Raw genomic sequence first — 12,823 nt, 5'->3', positions numbered from 1 at the left:
TAAATATAGAAATAGACAACAGAATCAGCAAAGCTGGTATGGTGGGAAGTCAATTGAATAAATTCATATGGCATAAGACAGAAATTAGTCAGAACACTAAATTATCTGTGTACAAAACAGTGTTCACACCAGTTTTAACTTATGGATCTGAGAGTTGGGTCAGAAGTAAAACACTTGACCATAATCTAGAGATCGCAGATATGAGCGTCCCGAGAAAGATTAGAGGAGTGATTAGATGGAATCAATGACAATATCATATGAAAAATGACGATATTAGGAAACAACTTGACATTGTCAGCATTCAGTAATCCGTTGGCAGAGCTAATCTCATGTGGTATGGACGCTTAAACAGAATGGACAATTTGCAAAACAACTGTTCTCTGTCTGGCTGGCAGGAAAACGACCCAGAGGAAGACCAAGATATAGGTGGATTGATACGGTACAAAGTGCCTTAGATGATAGAAATACGAGATCTGATAATGGTGGAGTCTTGAATATATATATATAAAATTAGCAAACGCCTTTTCGCGTACACCGAGTAGGCGAGACCGCGTTAGCCATATCTACCATATCCATAATAGCCATATCTCAATTCAATGTTGTAAAATGTAAGGGATCACACCCCAGTATGAAAAGATTACATACTGCGTATTATAATTTTAGTACAAGTTTACAGGAAATTGATGAAACTAGGGATCTGGGAGTGATGGTGGATACATATTTGATGTTCAGAGAACATGTTGCAAGTGTTGGCAAAATAGCTCAGATTATTACTTGGATGCTGAACACGTTGACAAATAATGATAAGGAGGTTATTATCTGTCATTATAAATCTATGATTCTTCCACATGATGACTACTGTGCACAGATTTGGTCACCTGCATTTCTTGGTAACGGGAAGGTTGTGGAGAGCAATCAGAGACGAATGACTAAGCTATGATGGTCTGTGGAATGTTTCCTATGAGTAGGCTGACCATATTTCCTTGAGAGAAAAACTGGACATTGGAATGGCAAAAATGGGACTGGGTTATGTAATATTTTGTAAAAAAGAAAAAAAAATCAGCTAATGCCTTTTATTCCGGTATAGGGAGTAGACGAGTCCGTTTGACCCATAACGTGACCTTTTTTAACCCTAACATGAAAAAGTAAGACGATAAAAAAAAGTTTTATTACATAAACATATGAAGCTTTCCATTATTCTTTAGTCGCCGAAATCATACGAAAATTTAGGTAGATGTAGAAGAGGACTTTATTTCACTATGATCGTACCATGAATATTTCTCCGATGAAGTGATCTTACACCGCAAATTTCAGTCTTTCAACACCTTATCCTAAAACTTCTCACACTCCATGACACAATTTTGTTTTACAACTAACATAGCTCCTCATTGTCTCAACACTTAATCTAGATTCATGCTTTGACCACATACTGTTCATAACAGAAAATATTCTCTCAACAGATGCCGTACTTCCTGGAAGACAAAGAATAAACTCTACAATATTACAAAAGTCTTGAAAGTCTAGGCGTTTTTCGCTCATTTCATAAAAAATCTCTACCCATCTATCAGATAAAGGAATGTTTTCTTTATGCCATGTATACAAGTGCCTCACAATTATAGATTTTATGAGGGTCCACTGATCCAATACTCTAGTTTCTTCTGTTTCTGTGAGTGTGATAAGTTCAGTCTCTCCTGTATTTCTTCCTGTATTAGAACTTACTGATATCCATGATATTGATATACAATTATAGGTTATGAATAATAAGTTATGACTGACCAATATTAAAGTATATTTATAGTTTTTATTAAAACGGAACAAAACTGACATTTTTATTAAAACGAGGACGACCGGGAAATATGGAAAAAAAAAAAAAACAACCTGTAATGCTCTGTTCAAAACGGTACGTATGATCAGCCTACCTATGAGGATAGGTTGCGGGTGTGTGGGTTGCGGAGTTTAGGTGACAGGCGGGGAAGAGAGGATATGATAGAAACTTATAATTTACTAAAGGTATGCTATAAGATTGATAGAAGAATTGGGTGGAGAAACAAGGGGTAAGACTTACAAGCTGTCTAAAAGTGTGGTTAGTAAGGGTGTGCTGACTAGGTTTTTCCCTTGGAGAGAGTGGTGAATAAGGGGAGTGGGTTACGAGAGGTGGTTGTGAGCTCCCCAAGAGTGAATAGTTTAGGCTAAGACTCTAAATAGCCATTTAGAGCCTTAATTTAAGCAGATGTATGATAGGTATTGAATTAGTGAATAAAGTGGATTTCCCGCAGGTGTCTTTTGACTCCATGCAGTTCCCATATAAATAATAATAATTTCTCGGCCTTCACTCATTCTGCTAATTAATAAATAAAAAGAGATGTTAAAAAAGCTCAAATAATAATAATTTCTCAGCCTTCACTCATTCTGCTAATTAATAAATAGAAAGAGGCGTTAAAGAAGCTCAAATAATGTTAATCCAAGGTTTAAAAAATTGCTCGCCGTCTGTAAATGCGTTTATTATTATCATTATATCTTAATTTTCACATGTTGTGATTCTTTTAACGATGCACGATTTTCTTATTTTTTTCATTTGGCACTTATGTGAGACACTTTCTGACGTCACCACGTTTTAGCGCGAAGAACAAGCGTCTGTTTGTGTGTACTTTGCTCAGGCTGTGTGTGTGTTTTAGATGAATTAGTATTGCTATTTCTCTGTGATAGCTATAATAGGTATCGATTACATTGGTGCTACGGAAGTATTTTTTTTTTTTTTTTGCTTTTTGTATTTGTGGTACTACCAAAGGTATGTATTAATGAAGTTTTTTTTAAATCTATATCTCAGCACGTGCTTGGAAGGCTTTTATGGTGTTTCGCTTTTTACCGAACTAGTGATTTCAGCATTTAATTAAATGAAATAAAAAATTGTGAGTGAATGCGTATGTGTGTGTGTGTTTATATATATATATATATATATAAAATATTTATGCCTGTTTAATATAACTGACTGTTCAGAAAGATGTGATGACAGGAATTTTGTTTGCATGTCATTCAGTAACAAAAAATAAGGGTACTCCGTATATGTAAGCACTGTAACTTAAGTGTTGTTGGCAACACTTGTTAAGTTATGTTTTGTGGATTTTGTATTATTTTGCAAAGATATTTGATTATAACGAGATCGCTTTTCACCTAAGGGCTGTAGTGGAAGACAGACAATTATTATTATTACGGGCAGCTCCAAGGAGTCCTCAGACTCATCGAGGGAGGCCCAACATCATGTCAAGAACAACTATTCAACATTCACACAGTGTCTATCATACTTCATCTTGAACTCATTTACAGTCATGACACCCACAACAGACTCTGGCAGCTTATTCCACTCTCCAAGTAAAAAACCTAGCTCTAACACCCTTGCTAACCATACTCTTACCAAGCTTCCATGGATGGCCGCTAGTCCTCCCACCACCAGTCCTGTTCTCAAAAATATCTTCTGAATTAATCTTATAGAAACCCTTCAGTAATTTGAATGTCTCAATCATATCACCCCTTTTCTGCCAATCAACCAATTTCTGCAGCCCACAAATCTTCAACCTGTTCTCATAAGGTTCATTCCATAGTCCTGCTATCATCTTGGTCACTCGTCACTGGATCAAGAAGAAACTCTGGTGCCCATATCTGGGCACAGTAGTCTAGATGGGGTCTTATCAAAGCTCGATACAGAGGAACAATAACCTGTTTGTCTCTGCTCGTTAAAGAGTTTTTCAGCAACCAAGTGATTTGATGAGCTGATTTTGCCACTTTTGCAATGTGTCCTGTAAACTTCAACTCCCTATCCACCACCACTCCCAAATCCCTGGCCTCATCAATCTCTTGGAGTACAGTTCCACCAATGTGATATACTGTTGCTAATCTTTTCTCCCCAAAATGCATAACCTTACATTTTTCCACATTAAATTGGCATCCATTTTCCTTAGCCCAGTCCTCCAAACTATCCAAATCATCCGGCAAAATTTTGATATTGTGAGCATTCACTATTGCTCTACCCAACTTTGCATTATCCACAAACATATGCATAGTTCCTCTCAGATCCTTTCCTATATCATTAATGAACAAATTAAACAGTAGTGGTCCAAGAACAGAACTCTGCGACACACCACTAGTCACAGGCCGTCTTTTGGACTCTACTCCTGAATAAACCACCCTCTGATATCTCTCCATCAACCACCCTCCTATTGATCTCATCCAACCCTATATCCATTTTCATATGTGCAGTTTACTGATTAGAATTCCATGTGGTATCCTATCAAAGACTTTAGCAAGGTCCAGTAGAATTACTAAACCCGTTATCCTTATCCAGTTCAGCCGTCACTGTTTTAGAACGTGAACAAGTTACTGAGGCATGATCTACCCTTCACAAAACCATGCTATCCCCCATACAGTATTCCATTTTCATCTATGCAATCTTCTATTTTCCTCTTGACTATTTTCTCCAAGACCTTGACAATAATTCCTGATATGCTGATTGGCCGGTAATTTTCGACAGCAGTCTTGGAACCTCCTTTATACAGTGGAACTATTTTCCCCTCTTTCCACCCCTTTGGGTCTAACCGAGACCAGAGACTCAAATTAAACAAAATGGTCAAAGGCACGATTCTTTAAGCCGCTTCTCATACGACACATGCTGATATACCATCCAATTCCTCAGATGAATTGACATTGAGGTTTTGTAATAGACTATTCATCTCCATTTCATTCACCACAGTTCCCATATAAGCTGTTGGTTCTTTCATTTCTGCAATATCACCACCTGGTTGATATACTCTTGCAAAGTGTTCACTCAGTAATTCTACTATATCAACTGAGTCGGTTACCTCCCTACCATTGGCATTTTTTAAAATCACTCTGCCATATACATTTTTTCTTTTACTTACAGCATCTCGAAAAAACTGTTTGGGATTCTCTTTAACCTGCATGGCTAATGTTCTTTCATAATCCGCTTTTGCTTTTCTTACCACACTTGTTACCCTTCTGGCCTGGGCTTTATACCATTCATGTGCCTGCAGTTCACCTTTCTCCTGAAATTCCCTCCACAGTTGTTTCTTTTTTTGCAGCTCAAGCTTAATGGTGTTATTCATCCATTTAATCCCTACTGGATTTATTATTCGGACTCTAGGTATACAGTCAGTGATTGCCTCCTGCAAACACTTCTTAACTGTCTCCCATGCACCATCAACATCCAGCCCGATAATTCCGCATGTACCCTGTTTTAATTGTAAATTCCACACCGTTAGCCACCTCCCAAGTCAAGACCCTATGAACACTCATCATTTGGTGGCAATGTGGTCATATTTGTTACAGTCAGATCCTCAGATGCAATTACTAGCTCAAGCACTCTCTGACCCCTAGTATTTTCCATTACATGCTGTCGCAGATAGTTATCCCTTAATAACCGCATAAAATCCAATTCCTTCCTCTCGTGGGCCCTCTCCTCCTTCCAATCAATGTTACCATAGTTGAAATCTCTCATAATAATTACTCTCCTTCCACTCATTTCTTCTATTTGCTTATGGATACTATCTCCACCATCTATTCCATCACCTGGTCTATAGCAGCACCCAATTGTATATTTTGTTCTGCTAGCCTTAATCTCACACCAAATGGCCTCAAATGTGCTGTTTTCTGTGTCCTACAATTCAACTTCTATTCTCCTTGGCTGCAGCTCATCAGCTATCATCAGTAATAATGCTAACAATTATTTATATCTGTCCTTATATACTCATTCAGAGAAAATGCACATATAATCTAGGTCTGTTCCCATTTACAGGGGCAACCCTCTCCTGACATTTCTTTTATGTCTGTCCTGTAATATTCGTTCAGTAATATGTTTCTGTCATATCACTCTTTTCTGTATCTATGGCCTTCCATGATAAGATGAAATAAAAAGTGAACATTCTGCGGTATAATTGCAGGAGTAATAAATTAACGGAAGATGATATACTAACAGGAATAGAAATAGCAGGGTACAGCATGTTTTGACAGGATAGTAAGGGAAAATGCAGTTGTGGAGTACTGGTTATGATAAGTGATAACTTATCTTCTCTCAGATTGGAGGATTTGGAGGGCAAAGACACTTATGATTTTGAAAACATGTGGAGTGAGGTAGAGGTGGGCAAGACAGGTTATTTAGTGGGGTGTTGCTATAAGCCAGGGAGCATAGAGGATGATGTTTAGGCAGTTGAGCTTGGCAAGTGCAAGAAGAATAATTGTTATGGGAGATTTTAGCTACAGCAGTATAAATTTGGAGCATGTAGTAATAAGGGAATGGATTTCTAGAATTCTTGAAGGACAAATATATTAGGCAACATGTAGTAGAAGGAACACAAAGTTCAAGAGTTTTAGATTTGCTCATAACATCAGAAGAGATGATTATAACTGAGATGGCATCTCTGCTCCCAGTTGGAGAGACTGACTATGTGGTTTTGACTTGGAAGATGAATAGACATGCAGGAGAAAAGAATGTTTGTGGAATTATAAGACAGGTGATTATAATAGTCTTAGATATCAACTTGGGGTAGGAAGGGCGAGACATGATTAGTGCTTGGGAAATTGTGAAGGAATATTTATTAGCAGCAGTAATCAGCTCTATACCACGAGTGAAGAAGAGGACACAATTTGGTGTAAAGTGGATGACAAACAGACTGCAGGTTAAAAAGAGATTATGGAAGAGATATAAGGAGAGAGTGGAGAGCAGATGCATGAATCATATGACTCAGGCTGAGAGAGAGAGAGAGAGAGACTAGTATGGTAAGGAAGGCAAAACTTGAATATGAGAAGAGATTGGGCCTAAGATCCAAAGAAAATTCTAGTAAATTTTTTAGCTATATGGCCAGTATGTGGGAGAATCAAAAAATGGGAATAGAGTGACTGATGTAGAAGACTCAGGCTGAGAGAGAGAGAGAGAGAGAGACTAGTATGGTAAGGAAGGCAAAACTTGAATATGAGAAGAGATTGGGCCTAAGATCCAAAGAAAATTCTAGTAAATTTTTTAGCTATATGGCCAGTATGTGGGAGAATCAAAAAATGGGAATAGAGTGACTGATGTAGAAGACATAGTGGAGTTGTTTAATGAACACTTTATTGGGGCATTTCATCTTTGAGAAGTAGGTTTTAGCAGTGGTGGCTCGTACTTGAAATCATGGGGGTGCTGCAACTTTCGAAATATACATACACACTGTAAGTACAGTGTATACGTTTTTGGATAAAATATCAAAATTATGGTAAAAATTTTTAAAAAAAACTTAAAACAATATTGTTTATTATCGATAAAATTATACATTTGGTATAATTCAAAATTACTTAAAAATAAAATATATTCTTTTTGTTTTGTTTCATGAGAAAAATTGTTTATTATCGATAAAATTATACAGTTTAGTATAATTCAAAATTACTTTAAAAAAAAATCCATTATCATAACCCCAATAATGTTCTAAAATAAAAACTATAACAAGTGTCGAAAGTTTATTTTTCACTTGGTTAGACTATAATAAATTTAGTTTAATCCTTTATCCAAGTGTGAACAAAGTTTGCGCCTGAAAGTATCTTCAGGACTGGGGTAAGGTGATACAACACCAGGCAACTCATTGCAAAGGTGGAGCAAGCTAACATCACTCCTCTCTTAGTATCTCCCATAATGCAAAACACATCTCCTTGCAGATATGTATAATGTTATGCATTAAGGGAAGGGCCACTACCCAGACTAGTTTCGACCTTTATTGAGGTCTCTTCAGTGGGAGCCAGCCCCAATTGGAGATACCAGGCAGAAGCATTAGCAAGGTCATCTCTACCTATAGAAGTTGCCAAACGATGTGCCACCTTTTTATTAACATTATGCATATCCACAAAAGAATGTGCTAAAGAACTGAATAGCTCCATTGACCTGGCCTTTCAGTGGAAGTCTGGCAAGGAGTGGAAGAAGGGTGAGATGGTGCCATTGCATAAGGGTATTAGCAGACTGGAAGTGTCAAATTATACACTGGTTTGTGTTTTATCAGTAAAGATCTTGGAGAAATTAGTGAGGGACTGTATACAATGTTGGACAGATGAGGGTAATGTTATCTGTGAGAGTCAACATGGATTTGTTAAGGGGGTGCTCTTGCTTTAATAGTATGATTACCTTTTATAATAAAGTGACAAGAGCAGTTGATGACAGGAAGGTATATTCTGCCTTTTTTGGAATTTACAAAGGCATTTGACAGGGTATCACATTATAAGCTGATATTTAAGTTGCAGCACATAGGTTTAGATGAACTCGTTAGTGAACTGGGTTCAGAATTAGCTATCTGATAGGTATCAGAGAGTTGTGTATTGGGGAGGGGGCAATATCAAGGAGGCAGAAGGTTACAATAGGGTCAAACAAGGCTCGGTACTGTGACTTGTATTGTTTAACTTTAATATCAGTGACATTGTCAGTGGATTGCAGGGGAATATTCAGTTGTTTGCAGATGATGTGATGCTGGGAAAGATTATTAGTAATAGTGCAGATGTGGTAGCCCTGCAAGAGGATTTGAATCTGTACAGATGGGAAAATGATTGAGGGTGTCAGTTTAATGCAATTAAAGTCTTGAAAATTTGGGATACATCGATGGGAGGCTGCATACTCGGTTGGAGGAACTGTACTGGAGGAAGTAGGGGAGGCAAGGAATCTGGGTGTGATGATTGATAGAAACCTGAAATTCATCGAACATATTGCAAAGGTGGTGAAGGTAACCTAGAGGATTGCTGCAATATTGAGAAGGATGTTGATCTGCAGAGATAAGAGTTGTCATTCCATTGTATAAAGCCCTGATCAGACCACACCTGGACTATTGTTTTCAAATTTGGCTCCCAGGATTTGAAGGGGATAAATTAACTGTAGAAACATTGAAGAGGTAGATAATAAAGATGGTATCAGGACTATACAATATTAGTTTTGAAGATAGGTTGAGGGAATGTGGACTGCAGAATTTGGTAGATAGAAGAAGGAGAGGTGATATGATTGAGAATTTTAAACTGTTGAGAGGTAGTTACAGGGTTGACACTGAGGAGTTCTTTTGCTTGGTGGAACAGGGAAGGAGCGAGGACAAGGGGCCATCCATTGAAGTTACGAAAGGAAGCTGTGAGCAAGAAGGTAAGGAGTGGTTTAATTTCATGGAGGTTTGTTGACCTGTGGAATGCATTGCCTAATAGAGTGGTGAGAGCACGAATGGTCAATGAGTTCAAGGAGTAATATGTTAGACTGTGTGTTTTCTAGGATGGGCCTAGAAATATACACGGCAAGAGTTTTGATTAACTCACCTTTAACCCTGCGGAGCTCTCGCAGCTGATATGACAGATACATGCAAAATGTTTAATATAAATATTCTTACACAATTCAGTGTATAGCTTGGAAGTCATGAGTAGCTCTGCATTCATATGTTACGAGTGACATTTCGCATTTTTAACACGTTATGTAAAGGTTTGTGATATTTGACAATAAATTGTATCTGAGAGATACCACGACCTTCGATGTCAGTATAGTATGGTTTAGTTGTTTTTTTTTATTCTTTGTTCAATAATTTCTAGATTGTAACTGAAAATAAATAAACCATCACGTATTACTGAAATAGAGAGCCAAAGGCTTATTTATCATTCATCTCCTCTAGGAGATTATTATTATTATTGTTCCGGGCAACTCCAAGGAGTCGACAGACTCATTGAGGGAGGCCCTAACATCATGTCAAGAACAACTATTCGACATTCACACAGTATCTATCATACCTTGCCATGAACTCATTCACGGTCGTAGCACCCACAACAGACTCTGGAAGCTTATTCCACTCATTCACTACTCTCCAAGTAAAAAACCGAGCTCTAACACCCTTGTCAACCATGCTCTTGCCCAGCTTCCATTCATGGCCCCTAGTCCTCCCACCACCAATCATATTTTCAAAAATATCTTCTGGATCAATCTTATAGAAACCTTCAATAATTTGAATGTCTCAATCATATCACCCCTCTTTCGCCTATCGACCAATTTCTGCAACCCACAAATCTTCAACCTATTCTCATAAGGTTCATTCCACAGACCTGCTATCATCTTGGTCACTCGTCTCTGGATCCTCTCCACTTCCTCCCCATCACGAAGAAATCCTGGTGCCCATAACTGGGCACAGGAGTCCAGATGGGGGTCTTATCAAGGCTCAATACAGAGGAACAACAACTTGTTTGTCTCTGCATGTTAAAGTATTTTTTAGAAGCCAAGCGATTTGGTGAACTGTTTTAGTCACTTTTGCAATGTGCCCCCTAAACTTCAATTCCCTATCCACCAACACTCCCAAATCCCTGTCCTTATCCATCTCCTGGAGTACGGTTCCACCAATGCGATATACTGCTGCTATTCTTTTCACCCCAAAGTGCATAACCTTACACTTTGCCACATTAAATTGACATCAATTTTTCCTAGACCAGTCCTCCAAACTATCCAAATCATCCTGTAAAATTTTGACATCCTGTCCACTCATAATTGCTCTACCCAACTTTGCATCATCAGCAAACAAGTGAACACTTCCTCTCAAATCCTTTCCTATATCATTGATAACAAATTGAAAAGCAGTGGTCCAAGAACAGAGCCCTGTGGCACTCCACTAGTCACAAGCCGTCTTTTAGACTCCACTCCTGAATAAACCACTCTCTGGTATCTCTCCTTCAACCACCCTCCTATCCATCTCACCAATCCTATATCTATCCCCATCTGCTCCAGTTTACTGATTAGGGTTCTATGTGGTATCCTATCAAAAGCCTTGGCAAGGTCCAGTAGTATTACTGTAAACCCATTACCCCTATCCAGTTCAGCCGTCACTGTGTTATAAAACGTGAGCAAGTTACTGAGGCATGATCTACCCTTCATAAAACCATGTTGTCCCCCATACAATATCCCATTTTCATCTATCCAATCCTGTATTCTTTTCTTGACTAATTTCTCTAAGACCTTGACAATGATTCCTGATGTGCTAATCGGTAGGTAATTTACAACAGCAGTGTTGGAACCACCTTTATGCAGTGGAACTGTTTTCCCCTCTTTCCATCCCCTCGGGATTAACTCAGACTCAAGACTCAAATTAAACAAAATGGTCAAGGGTACACTGACAATTCTTTAGCTGCTTCTCGTACAACACGAGCTGGTATACCATCCAATCCCACAGATGTATTGACATTTGAGGTTATGCAATAGACTACTCACCTCCACTTCATTCACCACAATTTCTGTATAATCTACTGGTACATTCGTTTCTGCAATGTCACCACCTGGATGATATATTCTTGCAAAGTGCTCACTCAGTAACTTAACTATATCAACTGATTCAGTTACCTCCCTACCATCAGCATTCTTTAAAATCATTCTGCCATGTACATTTTTTCTTTTACTTGCTACATATCTAAAAAACTGTTTAGGATTCTCTTTAGCCTGCATGGCCAATGTTCTTTCGTAATCCTTTTTTGCTTTTCTTACCACACTCGTTACCCTTCTGGCCTGTGCTTTATACCGTTCGTGTGCCTGCCAGTCACCTTTCTCCTTAAATTCCCTCCATAGTTGTTTCTTTTTGTGCAGCTCAAGCTTAATGGTGTTATTCATCCATTTAACCCCGAGTTGATTTATTATTCGAACTCTAGGTATACAGTCAGCCATTGCTTCATGCAAACACTTCTTAACTACCTCCCATGCACTATCGACTTCTAGTCCTTGTAGTTGTACATGCCATGGCACTGAACCAATCAAACGCCTAAGCTTGTCATACTTTCCAGCCCGATAATTCCACATGTAGCTTGTTTTAATTGAAAATTCTACACCTTTAGCTACCTCCCTAGTCAAGACCCTATGATCACTCTCACCGATTGGTGGCAATGTGGTCATATTTGTTACAGCCAAAATCCTCAGATGTAATTACTAGGTCAAGCACTCTGACCCCTAGTATTTTCCATTACATGCTGTCGCAGATAGTTATCCCTTAATAACCACATAAAATCCAATTCCTGTCCTCTCCTCACTCCAATCAATGCGATCATTGTTGAAATCTCCCATAATAATCACCCTCCTTCCATTCATTTCTTCTATTTGCTTGTGCATACTGTCACCACCATCTTTTTCATCACCTGGTCTATAGCAGCACCCAATTGTATATTTAGTTCTGCTAGCCACAATCTCACACTAAATGGCCTCAAATGTGCTCTTTTCTCTATCCTGCAATTGAACTTCTATTCTCCTTGGCTGCAGCTCATCAGCTATCATCAACAATACTCCTTCCCCCATTTTATTCTCCCTGTCATTCCTGAACACACTATACCCATCACATTCAATCCCACTAGCTATATCATCTACAGTCAGCCACGTTTCACTAATACCAATAACCTGTGGTTTGGACGTGCCAACCATGGCCAAAAACTCTTCCTTCTTGTTCATAATACTCCTAGCATTAGTGTACATAAATTTAAGACCCCCATTAGCCCCAACTCTACCTTGATGCCTTATATTAACTATCCCACTCTGATTTGTTGTCCTTATTTGCTCGGGTATATTATATTCATTCTTATATTCAACTGCCTCCCTAAGGACTATATATCTACTCCCCCCCCACCATAATAAATCTAGTTTTCCTGAATTTGCACATCCACCACATTCAGCAACACTTTCTCAAGTCTTCTTACACTGTATAAATGCAAGCCATCCATCTTATATAGATCCTTTCACCCGTCGAACTCACTCCACACGTCCACAAATTCCACACCACTCATCATACATAACAACCCACACATAAAGTCATTTGCA

General features: G+C 38.4%; 1 protein-coding gene across 1 annotated transcript in view; it reads left to right on the top strand.

The window, feature by feature from the left end:
- The first annotated feature begins 2,659 nt into the window (after window positions 1-2,659).
- The window catches only part of LOC150109709 (uncharacterized), a 288,439-nt gene continuing 278,275 nt past the window's right edge, over window positions 2,660-12,823 (top strand). The window contains exon 1 of the mRNA XM_090403014.1: window positions 2,660-2,788. The gene's annotated coding sequence lies outside the window, so the exon portion shown is untranslated. The remainder of the gene's footprint in view (window positions 2,789-12,823) is intronic.

This window comes from Typopeltis vanoorti, chromosome 2, assembly GCF_054136105.1.
Source record: "Typopeltis vanoorti isolate ZY-2024b chromosome 2, IOZ_Tvanoo_1.0, whole genome shotgun sequence".
NCBI classification, from domain to species: domain Eukaryota; kingdom Metazoa; phylum Arthropoda; class Arachnida; order Uropygi; family Thelyphonidae; genus Typopeltis; species Typopeltis vanoorti.
This window is presented reverse-complemented; position numbering and strand designations above follow the sequence as displayed.